Below are 18,405 nucleotides of genomic sequence, written 5' to 3' on the forward strand. Positions count from 1 at the left end.
TTATTTGGAAAATCCAGCACAAACCAACAGAAGACGAAATTTCCCATGGGCTAAACCAACAGGAAGTTTCCATCAGACCTGAATTTCTTCATAAAATGATTGAAAATGCTCTTTTGTTCCTATTCCCCTTTGCTACCAAGTTAAAGGAAAGAAAACTGGGTCATGCATTCAACATGAGAACGAAAGAGGTTACCACACCAGCCAGGGGTAAAAAGAGAAGTTTTCTGACAGCACATACCACCTCTCGAACCTGCCAAGAGGAGAACTCAGTCTCGGAAAGCAATTATTTTGAAAGTCCACCACGGGAAGACTTGGTTTCAGAGAGGAGCAGAGTGTAGAAAGGCAGTTACCAGCCTAAGACCGCAGAACCCAAAGGTGTTCAGAGCTCACAGTTTTAGTTCCAGGCAGAGGGGGCGGGAGATGGTTATCTGTTGAGAGTGTGGTCAGTGGTCAGCCTCGCAGGACGGAACACCCTTGGGTGTTCTGTGCAAGGGCCTGCTAACCTAGGGCCACCACGAAGGAGCCTCACAAGTAGAAAAGCAGAAACAGCAGTTACTCTCATGTGTGTCACCCACGTCACCGCCTCAACTGCCACGCACCCTCCCCGGAAAGATGGAGGGGTCGTCGACCTGCTTTGTGAGCTGAACGCCACCCTGCAAAGTGAACTGGCATCGTTAGCCATCAGTCTCCTAAGGGACAGAGGACCGTCCACACCAACTCACAGGCGACTCCTGAAGGCTTTGCCTTATCCCCTAAATACAGGAAAATGATCGCACAAAGTGGATTTCCAGTTAGCTTTGTTAAATAGCTCAAGAAATGAAGGAGAAGGAAGAATTCCTACTCCACGTAGCCAGCTGGGCTTAAACTTGATCTAACAGATCAACAGTTAAAACTTTCTGGTCTCAGGACCTCTTTGCACTCTTAAAAATTGGAATTCCCAAGGGTTTTTTTTTTATGAGGGTTGTCATACTTACCAAGTAGAAATTTAAACTGTGCAGACATTGTCACTAGGAATTGAGACCAAAAGGTTCAGCACTAACCCAAGCTTCCAAGAGGTAAGATGGTCACCGAGCTGCAGGTGAAGGGTGTTCGCGGGGGTGAGGGAGGAAGGCTGGGACCGGGCACAGTGCCGACGCGCCTCCGAAGGCTGGCGGTGTACGTGCACGCTTGGAAACAAACTGGACCCCGTGGAAAGTAACTGTGGTCGTTTGTGATGGTTCCACAGCCTGAGCAAAGGTCAGGGCGCCCTGCTGCCTTTTACCTGAGTGCCCTTCCGTCATTCCCCTACGAGTACAAGGATGGTGCTGCCTCCAGTTGGCAGGAGCCATCGTGAGAGCTGGCGGGACTAACCTAACGAGGGGGGAAGAGCTAGCAGAGGTTGGGGAGGGACTCCAACATGGCCCTTCCTAATTCCAAAGGCCAGGCTCTCTCACCTGGCTGATGCTCGTTTCCTACAATGGACCATGTCCTTCCCCGGGCCCATTGACAGGCTGGGGACTCCCCGCTCTGGCTTCTTAGACAGTCAACGTTCTACTCTGACCTATTGGCTGGGTGATTTTTCCTCTTGACAAAAATTTTCTTCTAAATTGCGAACACAGAGCAGTTGCTCAATGTTCTGAAATCAGAAACTATATTTTTTAACGGTCAGAACCATAATGAAGTGGTGAGTATTTCCTGACAAATGTGTGTTCTTGCCCAGAGGGGATGGCCTCTGGGCTGGGGACACTGCTGGCTCATCCACGTGATCTGGGACCCGGAGACGTTCCCCGAGTGTCTGTTGAATTGCCTGCTTAGTACGTGTGTTGCGTCTATGGTCTATACATACATGGATATAGATGGTCTCTGATTTAAAATTGATTGTTCTAGATTGCATTAGAGCCATATTAATCTTGTAGACCGAGGAGAAAACGATCATTGCTGTGCTAAGTTTTCTTTCTCCGTTAGCTATTTGATTTATACTAACCGTTACCAGGCACCAGCTAGAGGGACCTTCAGCATGTCAGGCCCATTTCTAACATGGCGACAGCCAAATCTGAGGCTTCCTGATTCAGACCTTCCTGATAAATTAGCAACAAATGCAGGGCTTCAGGGCGTGTGAGGGAGTGTAGTTCAGAAAGAGCAGGAAAAAAGGCACTCACACAATCCTAAATTATGGGGAAAAAAATGATCATTCCACCAGAACTTCTAAGACAGAAGGTTTCCTGAAGAACGTCCCTGCAGAACACCAGCCAGTTTCCACGGAACTGGAAGGTCCATTAACACGTGGTCAGAGACATCTCTGGGGACCAGCTGCCGCCAGGTCAGAAAGGGAGATGGAGCAGAGGTGATGGGGAAGGGGAGAGTGACTTTTCACACAGAAGAAGAGAGACGCGGGGCAAAGTAGGGCGATCTTGTCATGTTATAAACAAGCCTTTGATCCACAGTTGTGGATCAGTGTGAATTAACACCAGCTACGAAGATAAGAAGAGAAAGAAAATCGGGCCTCCCAGATAAACATTTGACGAGCATCCCGTGAACACTTCCAAACCTAGAAAGGAAAAAAAAAATAATCAGGGCTTTAAAAAAAGAGAGAGGTTCAGATCAAAAAAAACATCAAAAAACAACAGCCTCCATTTCTTAACATTGAGATCCAGGCCCCTCACTGCTATCAGCCTTTTTATTTCAATGTCACTGTTCTTTTTTCTTTCTCTTTGATTCAGAGATTAGCCGAGTGTATTAATACATGTTTCCCACTTCCTGCCCACACGCTTTTATCTACGTTTCTTCAAGGTCTCACCATGAGACACGGGCAAGTTCTTTAAAACCGATGCGACTTCCCCAGCCAGCTGTTAGCTAGTCATTTCCTGCTGTAATTTATGGATGGCACAAAAGGCTTCCTTCAGTCCAAGCTCTGTTACAGGTGCCCAGGAGCCAGATCTGAACAAGGCAGAAGAGGACCTGGCTTTCCTGGAGCTTGGGCTCTAGTTGAAAGAGACAGATGCTAAAGAAGGAACAGACATTAAGTCACTGTCGTGCATGAAAAGTTCCCCAAAGTGGGTAACACAGGGTGACAGGCTAGACTAGAATCATCTCGGCAAGATGTTCAAACCAGGACGGTGAGAAAGGAGGGGCTGTGAGATGTTTGGGGAAAGAAGATTCTAGAAGGAATTGAAGATATAAAATCTTTGGGGCAAGCACAAGGTTGGCATGTTCCCAAAAAAAGTCAAAGAAGGTTGAGACGGCTGAAATCCAACAATAACAACAGAAAATGAGATGAGGCAGAAAACACAGGTAGAGGCCAGATCACGCAGAGCTTTCTAGGTCAAAGCAAGGAAGCCGAACTTCACACAAGGGGCAATGGAAGCTCACAGAAATGTCTTCAGCAAAGTAGATTCACCTTTTAGAAAATGCTGACTAATGCTTTTAGGAAATATACAACCCAGTGCCAAACTCTGCCTTAAGTGGCATTATTGCCACCCAGGAGGTAGGGGATGCTGTTAGGACATCTATCAGAAATTCCATTTTTAATAGATTTCTGATTCCATTGCAAAAAAAAAAAAAATAGCTCTGGGCTCATACTTGGCTTGGCATATATGAAAAATCTGTTTGGAAGCAAACTGTTTTTTAAAGTACCTTTGGTTTTAATTAGTTTAGCATTTTAATTTTGAGAAAGGATGAGAACCCTTAATAAGAAGCATTTTCCATTTGGGTGTTTAAATCTGTACCATAATGTTACATTAAAATCGTTGCTGGTGTGTTAATTAATAATTATCTTAGGAATATTGCAAATGTGAAAGGCCACCGTGACTCACCAGCTTCATCTGAGCTCACTCCCTTTAAAAATTCTATTACTTCTTGTTACAAGTGACAAGATCGTTTAATTTCATCAATGTGACATTCTTATTACACATAGGGCTTTTCATCTAAGTGAATTTATTGGCTGTGACAGGCCCTGAAACTCGCTTTTATTTTTTCAAAATGCATTTTGTCAAATAGTTTGCCTGTTAATTCGATCCATGTTTAGATGACAAATAACTCTGTCCTATCCACGTCTTCACTCGGGGATGCGAACACTGAGCTCCAGAGAAGGGCAGGGCGAGGACAGTCATGTCCGGGGTGGCTACGTGAGCTCCGAGGTGGGGACCAAAGCTGCCACGTGGAGATGCACTTTTGTGCCCAGAAATGGCCTTTAATATTTCCACTTAGATGGCAGCAGTGGGAGGGACAGGGTAAAATCACCTGAAATGTTAAAATGATAAATTTTTCAATATTTATAGCAATTTAGGAGACTTTAAGCAGGTTGGGGAGAGGGTATAGCTCAGTGGTAGCATGCACGCTTAGCGTGCATGAGGTCCTGGGTTCAGTCCCCAGTACCTCTGTTGACATAAATAAACAAATAAACCTAATTACCTCCCCTTCCAAAAGAAGCAGAAGCAGAAGAAGGAGAAGCAGCAGCTTGGGTGGGGCCGAAGAAAACCCATGTCCTCTGAGTCTGATTTTAAAATATTAAAATATTTACGTTTTGCCTGATGGGATGCTTTGATGAAAAGTGGTAAGAGCTGTATTCGTGTTTGTGCTCAACCCACTCAAAGACTAGACATTTTCTGCATTAAAAGGAACCAGTACTTCATGGAAGTGACCTCCTGAGGCCAAAGCCAAGTACGTCAGGAAGCAGTTAGCTCAACTCACAAAGGTCACGGCCACTAGGCCGGGTTCTCTTATTCCATGTCCCCTCTACGTGCACAGTAAGGATAAGGGCAGGAGCGGCTCCTAGTGATGGAGGTGGTGCTTTACTTACGTCCCTTTACCCCCACTTACGTCCATTACCTCGTTTAGTCCTTCCTGCAGCCCATGGGACATGGTGACCTCCAGCCATGTCACACGTGGGGGAAATCAAGGCTCAGACAGATGAAGACCCTTGCCTCAGGCACACGGGTTTCCCCCGCGGTCTGTCTGACTCTTCCACTGTGTGTCATGCTGCCTTCTGGACCACGGCTGTTGGGATTTCAGGCAAATGGCGTCACCAAGCACCTCAGTCCACGTCAGAAAGGTGTGGAGAGCATCACACTGGCAGTCCCAGAGGGTGAGCAAAGCCCAGGAGGACTGCAGTGGTGATGAAAGGAGGGACACACACCCATTGCCACTTGTCTCATGGAGAGATGGGTCCTTTCTGTCCCTCTCCCGGGTCTCGGCTGGTCTGTGACTCCTTTGACAAACAGGGCATAGCAGAAGTGATTCCAGGCTATGGTTGTCAGGAAAAATGCAGAACCCCCAGTTCAACTCAGATTTCCAACAAATAACAGTTGTTTTTGGATGAGTGTGCCCCATGCAGTATTTGAGTCATACCTATACAAATAATTATGATCATTCATATGAAATTTAAGTTGAACTGGGCATCCTGTCATTTCATTTGCTAAATCTGACAACCCCACTCCATCTTCTTTTTTTTTTTAAATGAAGTGTAGTTGATTTACAATGCGTTAGTTTCTGGTGTACAGCATAGTGATTCAGTTATATATATATACATATATGTATGTATATATGTTCCTTTTCATATTCTTTTTCATTCTAGTCTATTACAAGATATCAAATATAGTTGGATAAAGAAGTTGTGATACACATACACACACCCCCATACACACAAAGGAATACTACTCAGCCATAAAAAGGATAAAATAATGTCATATGCAGCAATATGGATGGAATCGGAGACTGCCATACTAAATGAAGAAAGAGCAATTAAAGTACCATATGGCAACCCCACTCCAGTTTCAAAACCAGCCTTTGAGAGAACCAGGAGCATCTGCCAATCCCGTTTCTCCTGAAGCAGCCATGGAACAAGGCTGAACTACTCTGCAGGAGAGACCACGTGGAGGACATGGAGGGGGGATCCGGTTGAGCCCAAGCATGCAGCCACCCTTCCAAGGCTCCACCTATGTGCGTGAAGCCATCCGGAATGGTCCAGACCAGACCAGCCACCAGATGAACACCACGGAGCCACCCCAGTCTACACCAAGGGAAGCAGAGAGGCAGCCTTGGCTCTGCCTGAAATCCTGAACCACACAGCCCCAAACCAGAACAGAATGGATACTGCCTTTAGCCACTGCATGGTGGGGTAGCTCAACACACAGCACTCGAGAAGCAGATCAGAAGTGGAAAAGACTGAAGGGAAAAAATGGAAGTCAAAGCTGAGGCCCACAGTCGTGGAAAAGCAATGACAACCTCAGACGTCTGTGAGACATCGGAAGATACGCAACTGTTTAGTCCACATCAATTTTTAAATTAAAGCGTTTAATTTATTGTAGCTTAACCTTTGCTTTCGCTTTTTGAGTGAACGTTGATGGCTTACAAATTCCGTTTTTAAAATATAGCCTGAAACGTGAAAATAATTGTAAGGAATATTTCTCGGTCTTCACCTCTCTAGGTCCTCCCTTTCACGGCATGGTTCTTTTTAAAAAATAAATTAGAATAGCTTGTTTATGAGCTACCAGCAGCTGTTGATTCATTTGCTAATTAATGATTCAGACAAAATCAGTGTGTAATATCCAGCGATAACCAGTTTATAATTATGAGTTCTTTCCTTGTCATAAACCTTACAAATTACAGACAATTTTGGAATTTTTACTCATCATTGGTTACTGAATAGACTCTTGGAATGATTCTGGTCATTATTTCATCAATTACAGCCAAGAAAGAAACCTGGGCCTCTCTTTGGTTCCTTCTTTATTATCTCCCAGGACCAGCCACCACCTGTGGCTTCTGCCCCCAAACAGCCTGCAAAGCCACGCAGCCCATCACAACTATCTTAGTTCGGGACCAAGACATCCGTCTTTCTACTGGTTGTCTTGACATCATCCCTACACCAGGCGGTTGCTTGAACAATGGCCCCCAATGAGGTCCGCGTCCTAATCCCTGGAACCTGTGAGTCTGTTACCTGGCACAATGAAAGGGGCTCTGCAGCTGTGCTGAAGTGAAGGGTTTTGAGATGGAGAGGGCATCCGGGATAACCTGGGGAGCCAGCGTGGTCACAGGGGTTCGTGTAAGAGGGAGGCAGCAGAGTTACAGTCAGAGAGAGATGATGTGATGCGGGAACGCGAGGCTGCAGGGCTGCCCTTTGCAGATGGAGGAAGGGGCCCTGCGCCAAGGAAAGCAGGCGGCCTCCGAGGCTAGAAAGGCTGGAAACCGCCTCTTCCTGAAGCCCCTCCAGGAGGAGCACAGCCACCGGACCTCCAGCCTGTCTGTGGGACTGTCGTGTGGGAGCCACTGACTTGGGGGCAATTTGCAGCAGCAGCAAGAGGAATTGAATACACTCCCCCAATTCCTTCTCCATGTCAACAAGGTCTCTTGCAGTTATAAACGTGCTCAAGTCACCCCCACCCCAGCAGAAAACTCTCTATAAAGGCTTCCATTTGAGATTAAAATAAAATCCAAACTCCTAAAAATAGCCATCAGGCCCTGTTTCAACAAAACCCTTTGCCCTCGGGTCTTTCCATCCCCACTCCCATGCCCACCCCCACTAAACTCTAGCAGACAATGCCTTCCTGTTCCTCAGGCAGTCCGAGCTCTTCTTGGCCCTCCTGCCTTTTTCCTCTCTAATCCCACAGAGAGGCTGCATTTCAAAGCCCCCTCGCATTTATCCCGTGTGATCCGTGGAGTGGGTGCAGCCTGGTATTTGCCCCTTCCCGCCCCTCCCCACAGTCCTCCGGGCCCTCACTGGTTCCCATCTGACGGCTGATACACAAGGTACCGAGCCCCCTGGAGGCTGTGGGGTGACATCTTCCGTGTGGCCGGGGAAGCACCGCCCCACACCCACATCGGGTTCTGAAGTGAAAAAGAATTGCGCTGTCTGTGTTCAGCCACTGAGACCTGGGGATTGTTTGTTACAACCGCTGGCTCACTGTAAAACCTGTGCAGAAACTGTCACCCTTGCCTGGAACATCCTCACTCTAGAAATTTCCATAGCAGCCTCCCCAAGTCTCAGCTCCAATGCCTTTACCCACCAGGGCTGTCTGACCACCCGACTTAAAGGAACTCCCCACCCCCGTGAGCTTGTTGCATTTCTTCAGAATAGTTGTCATTAGCCCCAATATTTTTTTAGCTTTTTCTTTACCTGTTCATCATTATACCCTCTATATATCCACAGCACCTAACACAGTAAGCCTCAATACGTATTTGCCCTGTGGGTGGACGGGTGGATGGACGGGTGGATGGGCGGGTGGAGGGAAGAAAGAGTGCGAACACACAGGTTGGCAAATGCAGGACTTTTAAGAAGCTGGGAAGAGGCCCGCACAGCTAGAGAGAGGCCAGGTGACGGATGCTTGTGTGTGCCTCTAGAAGTCCTCATCTTTACCTCAGAGGGATGAGGAGGCTGCTAAGGTCTCTGCAATCAGAGTAGGTTTTCCAGGATTTTACCGCGGCAGCCATGTAAACAGTATTTGAGATAGAAAGATTGGAGGTAAATTACCCAATTAGGAAACCATTTGTGACAATAATAAATACGCATTATTAGCATTTATGGGACCCTAAGTACATGGCAAGCACCGCACTAACGATGTAAATGCGCTAGAGTTCATTTAATCTTCACAACCATGGGTTAAAGTGATATGATTATGTCTATTAAATAGACATGAAGACTGAAGCACAGAGCGGGCAAGTAACTCACTAAGATCACACAGCCAGTGATCAGTGGAGTTCTGATTTGAACCTCAGCAATCTGAGGCTATGCCCAATGCTTCTAAACCAGTCAAGGCCACAAAAGAGAACACAGAGAAACAGGCAGAGGCCACCAGCAGTAGAGAGGATGAACTAGTTTCTGAGAAGTCTGAGTGAGTACCGGGGGTACCCAGAACATCTCAGGTAGTTTTAATCATGCTGGGGATGACTCACCTCGGCCTTTCCGGTTCTGCTCTTAGGGGTGGGTGTTCATAGGTACTGACCAGAGCTAGTGCTCCCCAGTGGGCGTGTATCTCTAGTCCTGGGCTCACGGAGATCTGTCTGCTTTAGGTCCCCCATTGATTTAATCACGAGGCCCTTTTTTTATTTCAAACAGCACGTCTAAGGATGTGTTCAGCCTTGCTTCAATTCCAGGCCCGCACTGCGGTAATTGTAATTCTTTCCTTTGGTATGCATGAGTGTTCCTATGGGAACGTAATTTAGCTGGACATATTAAATCATGTCATCGGCAGTCACAAGCCAAATGAATTATTGATCAATGGCTGTGAAATCAAAGTGCATCTGCAGAATGACATTTGGAAGCAGGGATTCATTTACAGTCAACTTTATTCTGGAAGGTCTCCATCTGACTGAGCATTGCCCAGAACGCTCTTTTCAGGGCTTTGCTTCCTAGGCTCTTGAGTGTCTGTATTATGTCTTTGAAAGGGCCTTGCAAGCTCTCAGATAAATACAAGTGCTGGAGTGATTACCATTGCAGGTGATTGTCTTGTGTTCAGGAGCTGAAATGCACAAAAGCTTTTTCCAGCCTGTGTATCACCTACACGTGCCGCCTCCGCTCCTACCCACAATGACACCACCACCCCCCTCCACCCGCATTCCTTAGCGTCCTTAGCGTCCTTAGCGCCCACTAAGTGATGCTGGCGGCGGCACCAACCCCAGGCTCTGGCTCCCCGATTATCCTCCTGGTCTGGGTTGTTCCTCCCACACATACCCACAGACTTTGTTCCTCCACTTCTTATACATCGTGTGACTTAATCATCTCAACCCCATTAGGCGGCATCATTACCATCCCCACTGGACAAGCAAGGAAACAGAGAGGGTTAGGAACTCTCCCAGAGTTGCACAGCTAATGAGGAGGAGAAGCAAGATTGAAAACTGGGCAGCCTGAATCCAGAGCAAATGGACATCCTTCACTGTCCGCCCAGGAGAGGCTGAGGGAAGTGGGGAGGAGGTGACGTTTGAGGAACCTGCTTTGCTAGTTTACAAAAGTGCCATGGGGTGTCGGGACGGGGCGAGGTCCCCTGTTCACACAACGCCTCCTCCCTCATCTACACGGACTGGCGTGCAGATCATGCAGATCTTCTCAAAGCACAGATTCTGACTCCGTGGGGATGGGGAGGCCAGATTCTGCATTTCTAACAAACTTGCGGGTACTGCTGCTGCTGCCAGCCCATGGCAGCCAGGGTCCCGTGACTCATTCAGGGTGAAGGAGGGTGAGTGAGGAGGCTGCCACATCGGTCATGTCTCTGCAAAAAAGAGACGGTGCTTCACGGGGCCATGGATGAGCTTCATGAAGAGAATGCTCAGAGGGCGGTGCGCGGGGTGAAGCCATCAGCGGGTGAGGGAAGACCAGGAAGTAGCTGTGGCAGGAAGCCTTGCCAAGGTCTGAGGGGACGAGGATGGAGCCCCAGCCATGGGAGAGGGCATATCGGGCAGGCACCGGTGGCCCCAGCCACTGCCACACACAGTCCAGCAGGGATGGGGCCGGGGGAACAATGACCCTGACCCTCTCTCCTCCAAGTGTCCTGCAGGTGCCTCTCCCGGTCAAACCCAGCCCTGCCCACTAAGCCCGAGGCACGGGCCAGGTCCAGGAAGGACAAATGATGGTTTGAGGGGCAAAGCTGAACAACTCGTGCAGAAGTCAGCCCACCATGCCTGACCACCTGACCATGGTGGGAGGATCAGTCCGGCTCATTCATTCATTCATCCGTCTAAGGGCTGTTTCCTAAGCACCTGATACATGCCGTCTCTTCTAGGCCACGGAGAGAGAGAGTCAGCCGGAACAAAGCCCCTCTCCTCCTGGACCTTACACGCCCCGTGTCCAGAGTAGGCGCGGTACCCAGTTAAAGGATGAACTGTGGAATGAGGCCGGGCAGTGGTGTAGACAGATAAAACGGGAAGAGGGATGTGGGGGACACGAGGTGCTCTTATAGATGAAGTGGCCGAGGAAGGGGTCTTCAAGGAGTGACGTGAATGAAGTTACGGGGCCGGAGGTGGATGCAGTTGGAGGAGCTGTCCAGGCATAAAACAGCACAGGGGCCCGGGCACTCGGGCGGGTGCAGCAGGAGGAGGTCCCTAGGGTGCTGCCTGCACCCCTGCTAACGGGGCGCTCTCCCGGTGGTTGGCCTGTGTGCTTTTCTCGGGGGGCTGTTCAGCTCCACCCTGGGCTCCAGAGGAAGGATGGCTTCCTCTCGGTGCCCTGAACCACCAATCCCAGGGTCCTTGCCTCCAATCACTGCCCTTGCCCTCTGTCTGGACCATGAGAACCCAGGCAGCCTCTCTTCTGTGCCCCCTGATGGCCTAGGAAATCTGGAATGGGTGGAGGCCACCCCGTCTCTCTCCAGGCCACATCATACTAGCGTGTCAGCTTGCCTCCTGCCTTCAGGAATCTCTGCATCCAGAATGCAAGTCTCTATGATCAGGTACATCTTCAAATGTCACAGAACCTGTGTTAAGCTCCCTCCAGTTCTGCTTTGACGGCAGCGCGAGGACGGGCCCAGGGGCTTGCACAGCTCAGCCAGCGTCTCCTGGGCAGGAGCTGCAGGCGCCTCGTTCACAGACACTAGTCCGCTGACCCTGAGGAGTCCTTTGGAGACTTGCCTTTGACTTGCCCACCCTCCACCGAGGGAGGGAGCAAAGGCTCCCACCCAGCCCCAGACCCTGCGCTCCCCAGAGGCCAGCCACCACCCCTGCCCTTCCAGGGCCCGGCCTCTTCTCCTGCAGCCTGCGGGTAAGGGTGCCGGGAAGCGTTGGTAAAGCCTTTGGAGGTGTCCGACCCCAGCTCCTAGCTCCTTCTTAGGATGTGGGGCAGGTCGCACGCCTCGCTTTCTCCCGTGGACCCTCACTGCACAGCAAAGGCCCCAGGCATCAGCTGCCGCGAGTGAAACTAACACGTGTCCACAGGCGGCCTTGTTAACTACTTCGGTGAAAATGTGGTTTGGGAGAAGCAGCTGCACGTTCTCACAGAAACGAGCTCTGGCCCCAGGTTTTGTCGTGATTCTCACCTCGACAGCCACCACGTAACCACAGCCGGGTCTCATCACACATCCTGTGTATGCGCCCTTCCCAAGGGCCTTGGGCTGAGGGATACCCAGTTTTTCGATGATGTAATGCACTCCCATATTCGGTGGACAGGCCGTGGGCTCGTGATCAGAAGTTGTAGCTGAGACTGGAGGTCCTTCTGCCTCCATCCGAAGCAGCATTAACTCGGAGAGTCCATGGAGTTTGGGAAAATGTACGTGAAGTCGCAGGATGAACAGGATCTCACATAACTATGCCAACCAAATAAACAGCGGTCGTGGTACAGGTGACAGGTGTTGCTGTCAAAACACGTCACCGTGGTCACTATAACACTGAGCTGACGGCATATATATCAATGAGACTGATGTATGAGGTTCAAATCATAAAATCTGGGAGGTTTTGTATAAAATGATCAAAATATAAGGAATCTCTACCAGGACCCCATCTGCCCATAAATGGGTGAAAAGCATCTGATTGGAGTTAATCCTGACAACTCTAAGTGGGTTTTGCCTAAAGCAGATTTGATGGCCGACGAACTCCAAGAAGCATGAAGGTCCAGTTTGTAAATCATCCCACAGTTGGTTGTGCGCATTCCCAGGCACCGCATCCTCCTGTTCTGGAGGCCGATGCTGGTTACGGAAGGACCAGTTTGCCATAAACATGGTTCTGCCAAGCATCACCTGGGAGGCGCAGGACCCAGTTTGAGTCTGGGCTGCTGACGGAGTTACAGTAATGATCATCGTCTGCTTCCTGCATGCCAGGCGCTCTTCTAAACACCCCGTGTGTCATTTCACTTACCCTCTCAACCGTCACACAATGCAGACGCGATGAGGAGACTGAGGCACAGAGCTGCGTAGGACACAGAAGCAGGGTAAAGAGTGGAGGAAATAGAGACAGTGGTTCGCTGGGTCTGTTTTACCTTCTATTTCAAATTTCTATGGATGATCCCTTATCTTTTCTGCTGACGAGGAGGAAACAAAGGACGTTATACTTGCAACACGAGTTTCTCAGGTGTTCCCACGCGGTTGAATTTCACTCCGTGCAGCTAACAATAAGGCTTCTTTGGGGAACTCCACTCAATGGCATAGACCACATAGTGATACAAAACAAGCAACCACATTTGCAATAGCCAAAAATTGCTTTGCGTAGTAAAGCGTGACTTTAATGAGTCTTTAATAAGTGTTGCAGTTGCATGAGTTACAGTGGACGTGTTCTAGCAGCGCCATTCCGATAGCTAATGCCCTGACAAAAATTTTAAAGCCTGATTTTTGTCGGAGAAATGATTTTCCTTCTTGCAAATGGCCTCTAAATGAGAAGAGGCATTTGTATCCGTTCTTTGACACTGCAGACGTAGTATTGATCTACAAAATGAATGTTAGAAGGGGGAGAGGCAGGAAGAGAGAGAGAGAGAGAAAAAAAAAAAAAGAAAAGATTGTAAGTAAATGGCAGGGAGTGACTGCCAGAAGTGTCGTGGCCACGGCGAGAAGAGAGTTTCTTGTTCTTCCTCCAGGGTAATAGCATCTCATGCTTGTTCTTACTGCCCATTTAGTCAATTTTGCCGAACACCAGGTCCCCTTGTATCTTATTTACCTACTGAGGTAAAGCCCAGAAGGGTGGAAATGAACACGGAGGTGTTGCTTAGAAAAAGTGGCCTCATTTGAAGAGCTGCAGGTCGTGTGTTATTTATCAGGACACTGGAAGAAGCCAAAGGAAGAGGCAGAGCTGCCTGGCAGAGAGTCAGAGGCCTGTCCTGGCCGGGCCGTGACAAAAGCAGAGTGACAAAGAGAGATGCAGAAGAGAATGGAAACTTCGCCCAGACCAGGTTCTCCCGGGCAGGAAGAGAGGGCCGCTCCGCCCCGCAGAAGCATCCCTGTGTGATTTTCAGGCTGTGCTCTGACCCAGCGCAATCCCTGAAATATGATTCCAGTTTGACCAGAGAAGACAAACCCACAGTTTCGAGGACCCGGACCTGGTGATTTGCAGGCTGGTTTTGGCCTTTCCACTGACTTGACTTCACCTGCTCCGCACCACCTCAGGCATAGTACATATCCTACCTGAAAGAATGTATTGATTCTGTGGTCACCCATCAATAAATGAATTTCTGCTAGACAAGACACAGACAAATGAATGGTAAAGAATGCCTGCAAGGGCTCACCCTGGCCCTCCCTTCCCCCACCAGCCATGTGACCTTCAACCTCCCACTGAAGCCCCCTGGGCCTTCTTCCATATTAAAAAACAGTGATTTTCTTTAAATGTCTGCTCCATCTGTATCAGGCCTGGTTCGTCTACCGCAAGTTGTAATTATCAAATGAATTCATGGTGCAAAATCATTCTCTGTGTTGCACAGCCACCTGAAGAAGCCTGTCTCCCAGACCGGCTGCCTTTCAGGGCCCCTCTATGGTTAGCAAGGGTTATTTGACTATTTGGGCCAATAGAATGGGTAGAAATGTGTTTTGCATGTGAGAAGGATATTACCTGTGCCGATGTGTTGGGTGGCACCACGCTTTATTACGGGTTGTGCCTACGTGTAGCGTGCGCAGCAGTCCTCATCTAAAGACGACACAGCCACCTGGCTTCTCATCTTGTCATCATCACTGCCTGTGTTTCCACAAGACTATTAATTCTGCTTAAACTCAATCAAAGATTGATGTTGTATCAAAGGCTTTTGTATAGCACTTTTTTGTAAGTTACCAGATTTTATTTTGCTGGCCCATTGATGTGAATTGAGAGGAACAATTCAAATGGAGCATTAACAAACAGCAAGAAAAGATTTTAATATGGAAGGAGGAATCAGAAGGGAATTGTGAACTCTCTGAATAAATACACATGCATTTTTCTCAAGGTATTATTTTTATGATTCTTGAGGTCTGTGCAAGAAGGTCTCCACCAAACCCCCCAAAGGGCCCAGGATCCACAAACAACTCTTCTAACGATTGTCACACAGGGTTTCCTGCCCCCGGGCCTGTCATTGGTTCTGACAGGTCCCCACTAACTGGGGGAGTTTTTCCAGATCGTTGCATACAGGTGTATCTAGCATCAGGTCTGAGTTGATTTGTCGAGGGCCATGCGGTCTAATGGGATAGAAGCTCCCTGGATTCACATCTGAGAACAGGCACAGGCCTGAGCAGGGAGGAGACCCAGCAGCAGAGCCAGGCACGGCGATGAGGGGAGGACCCCCTGCAGGAACAGAGAGGCCATCCGGCCTGGTGGGCGCAGCACAGTCCTGGGCATCTGCGGAGTAGGCAGTGGGGTAACCGTCTCAGTGGCCGACGGGTTCCAAGAAGGAAGGTCTGCAGAGCAACCACGGAGGGCGAGGCCATGTGCCACTGCCAGGGGAGGCCAACAAGGACCAGATGGCACTTGGAAAAGCCAGGATGCTACAGATGATACTTCAATGACTCAAAGACAAGGAATCAGCAGAAAGCCAGAGACCAGTTCTGGGCTCAGGAATAAAGCAGAATCCAGACAGGCAGGCTCCTAGAGGCTGAGTTCCAGGACGTGCAACTCCCAATCCCGAAGTTCAGGTGCCTCTGGCCAGTGAGGCTGCCCTGGGGACGGGTGCACACAGCCCTGGGCTGGCAGGGGAAGGAGGTTCCCAATCGTGGGAGCTGAGGGATCTCAGAGCCTTGGAAATATGCCCAGTCCTGACAGATAAAACCGATAGATTTCGAGTTGATTTTTTTCTTAATAATAAATTAATAAATTCATGTTGTTAAAAAAAAAAGCAGATAACAGGGCTAAATTGGGAGTTGGAGATTTGCAGATACTAACTACTATATATAAAATAGATAAACAAGTTTATACTATATTCAATATCTTGTAGTAACTTATGATGAAAAATAATATGAAAAGAACATATGCATGTACACGTATGACTGAAACATGACGCTGTACACCAGAAATTGACACAACACTGTAAACCGACTATACTTCAATTTTTAAAAAAGCAGATAACAGAAAATACAAAGAAGACAACCTGTATTTCTTTCTCTGAAAGAAGTTGATCATTAACACGCTTGATACATAAACATCAATGCATATTTATGCACATTTATTTCTGGGTTTACATATATACGTATATAAATTTCACCCTCCAACGGAGGGTAACTGGCCCCATGGGTTAGTAAAAATGGGTGTACGAACAGGCTCTCTCATGAGTAGCTTTTTTTAACTTAACAATATATAGTGCATATTCCCTGTGTCCGTAAATGCAAATCAATATCACCATTTTAAATGACTGGTAGAGTATTTATTTCATACACCTGCCATAATGCACTCTACAAATCCTCCACTGGTGGACACTGAAGCTTTCCCACTTTTTTGAATTTATGAATAGTGCTGCAGTAAATATCGTTGTATATTTATTGCTCATAATATACAAAGCTCATAAGAGTGAAACCATCAGATCGAAGCCCATTTTTAGTTATTTGTTGTCAAACTGAACTCTCTGCAGCATCTCATGAATATTTATGTGAAAGGTCCAGACTCTGAATAGCTCTGTCAAGGGCATCTATCACTTGGAAGTTCATTTGTTTAGATCACTCATAAGGGGTCTCGGGTCCCCCACCCCCTCAGTAAGAACTCAATAGGACAGACTCGCACATAATCAGAGCACAGACCTCAGGAGCCACAGAAATAATATCTTGAGAAAAATGTATGTGTATGTGTATGTATTTATTCAGAGAGTTCTCAATTCCCTTCTGATTCTTCTTCCACATTAAAATCTTTTCTTGCTATTTGTTAATACTCCATTTGAATTGTTCTTCTCAATTCATATCAATGGGCCATCAAAATAAAAGTGAATAACATACAAAAAAGTGCTGTACATAAAACTTTGACCTGACTGTCAATCTTTTATTTAAAGCAGAATTAACAGCCCTGGCCTCGTGCAAATACAGGCAGTGATGATGACAAGATGAGAAGCCAGGTGGCCGTGTCATCCTTAGATGAGGACCGCTGCGCACGCCACACGTAGGCACAACCTGTAATCAAAGGTGGTGTCGCCCAACACATGAGCACAATTGTTTGGGGGGTGCTTCCTTCTCACAGCAATATCTAGCTAATTAGGATTTTAGAGACGAGAAGGCAGCACACGAGGAGAAAGAAACACAACAATTTATTTAGACTTTCAGAAAAGAAATTTCATCAAGTCCCAAAGGTTGGGTGTTCCCGACAAGGACGTATTTGTCAGGAATGAGGCGCTGAGTAAGAACTGGTCAAGGCAGGGACGAAGATGCAGGCTGAATAAGGAAACGCTGAGAAGTCTCTGAGCTCCCTTAGTTCACGTGGAGCCCCGCCAACAGGAAGCTTTCACGAACCCACCGAGGTAAGTCTACCGGAATACTTCCCGGAGAAAAAGAAATCTAAACCAGGCTGTCAGGGGCAGTGCCATCATAGCAGGCTGGTGTTCTAGGGGGAGAAGGCTCTTCAGGTTAAATAATTAGGGAGGCATCTCATTCAGTTTCTCCCTCTCTCTCTTGAACATTCACAATGCATATTACCATTTTTAAAGACCATAAGAAGCCTTTGATTTAAAAAAAAATCTTTAATCCTGTTTAGCCCATAATTATTCAAAACCCTTTTCTGGATGAGCATCTATTATAATCTCATAGAACATCAATGTTTCATGAACCATAAGCTGGTCTGAATTGTACATATGAGCCCATGGGTACCAAATCTATCTGTCATAACTAGTGACACAAAGGTAGACTGACTCTTCATTTAAAAAAAAAAAAAAAAAAGCCCAGTTTGTAGTGTCTGCCAATTTCCATGGTGTAAATGCTCCCACTGTGGCTGATCTGAAGGAAGGCCACATTCTTCAAGGAGTTGGTATAGGCTATTTCTTGAAAGTTCAAGGTTGCTTCTGCCCTGCTTCGGAGCAAACCAAACTCTGAAATCTGATCGTAAACAAAAAACATCTATCAACTTTGACACAGCTGATACAGTCCTCAGAAAAAAACAAGATTAGATTAAATCAGAGTGAAATGGTAAAAGAATTCACCCCTCCAAAAAAAATACCCAGCGCTGTTCTCGTGAATATCTCTAAAGAAAGAGATTAAAGACCAGGAGAAAGGCAACAAAAATTATGCAAAGGATTAGAAGAGCTTTAATGTGAGTGTCGAGTCTGGAAGTATGAAAACTGAGGGATGAATTGATTGAGGCCTGCAAAGGCATTAAATTGTAAATAGGAAGGGAGAAATTTCCTTTTTGTTAATTGAAGTCTAGTCAGTTGACAACGTTATGTTAGTTTCTGGTGTACAGCATAGTGATTCAGTGATATACATATATATACATTCCTTTCATATTCTTTTTCATTATAGGCTATTACACGGTATTGAATATAGTTCCCTGTGCTATACAAAAAAAAACTACCATTTTTAATCTTTTCTATGTACTAGCAGGAGATATGCACATATACACACAGCCTGCCGGACGGTGACTCAAATCCAGCTG

At 47.3% G+C, this 18,405-nt stretch overlaps 1 long non-coding RNA gene across 3 annotated transcripts in view; it reads right to left on the reverse strand.

Annotated features, from left to right (window-relative positions):
- Positions 1 to 2,380: 2,380 nt before the first annotated feature.
- Positions 2,381 to 18,405, reverse strand: part of LOC141573456 (uncharacterized) — an 89,090-nt gene continuing 73,065 nt past the window's right edge. Inside the window, exon 3 of one of the 3 annotated variants that reach the window (XR_012499183.1) lies at positions 2,381 to 2,527. This is a non-coding gene — a long non-coding RNA (uncharacterized LOC141573456). Of the gene's footprint in view, positions 2,528 to 4,768; positions 4,975 to 16,801; positions 17,850 to 18,405 lie in introns of those variants that run through there. The other 2 variants (XR_012499186.1, XR_012499185.1) reach the window with 2 other exon arrangements.

Source organism: Camelus bactrianus, chromosome 15 (genome assembly GCF_048773025.1).
Source record: "Camelus bactrianus isolate YW-2024 breed Bactrian camel chromosome 15, ASM4877302v1, whole genome shotgun sequence".
Lineage (NCBI taxonomy): Eukaryota > Metazoa > Chordata > Mammalia > Artiodactyla > Camelidae > Camelus > Camelus bactrianus.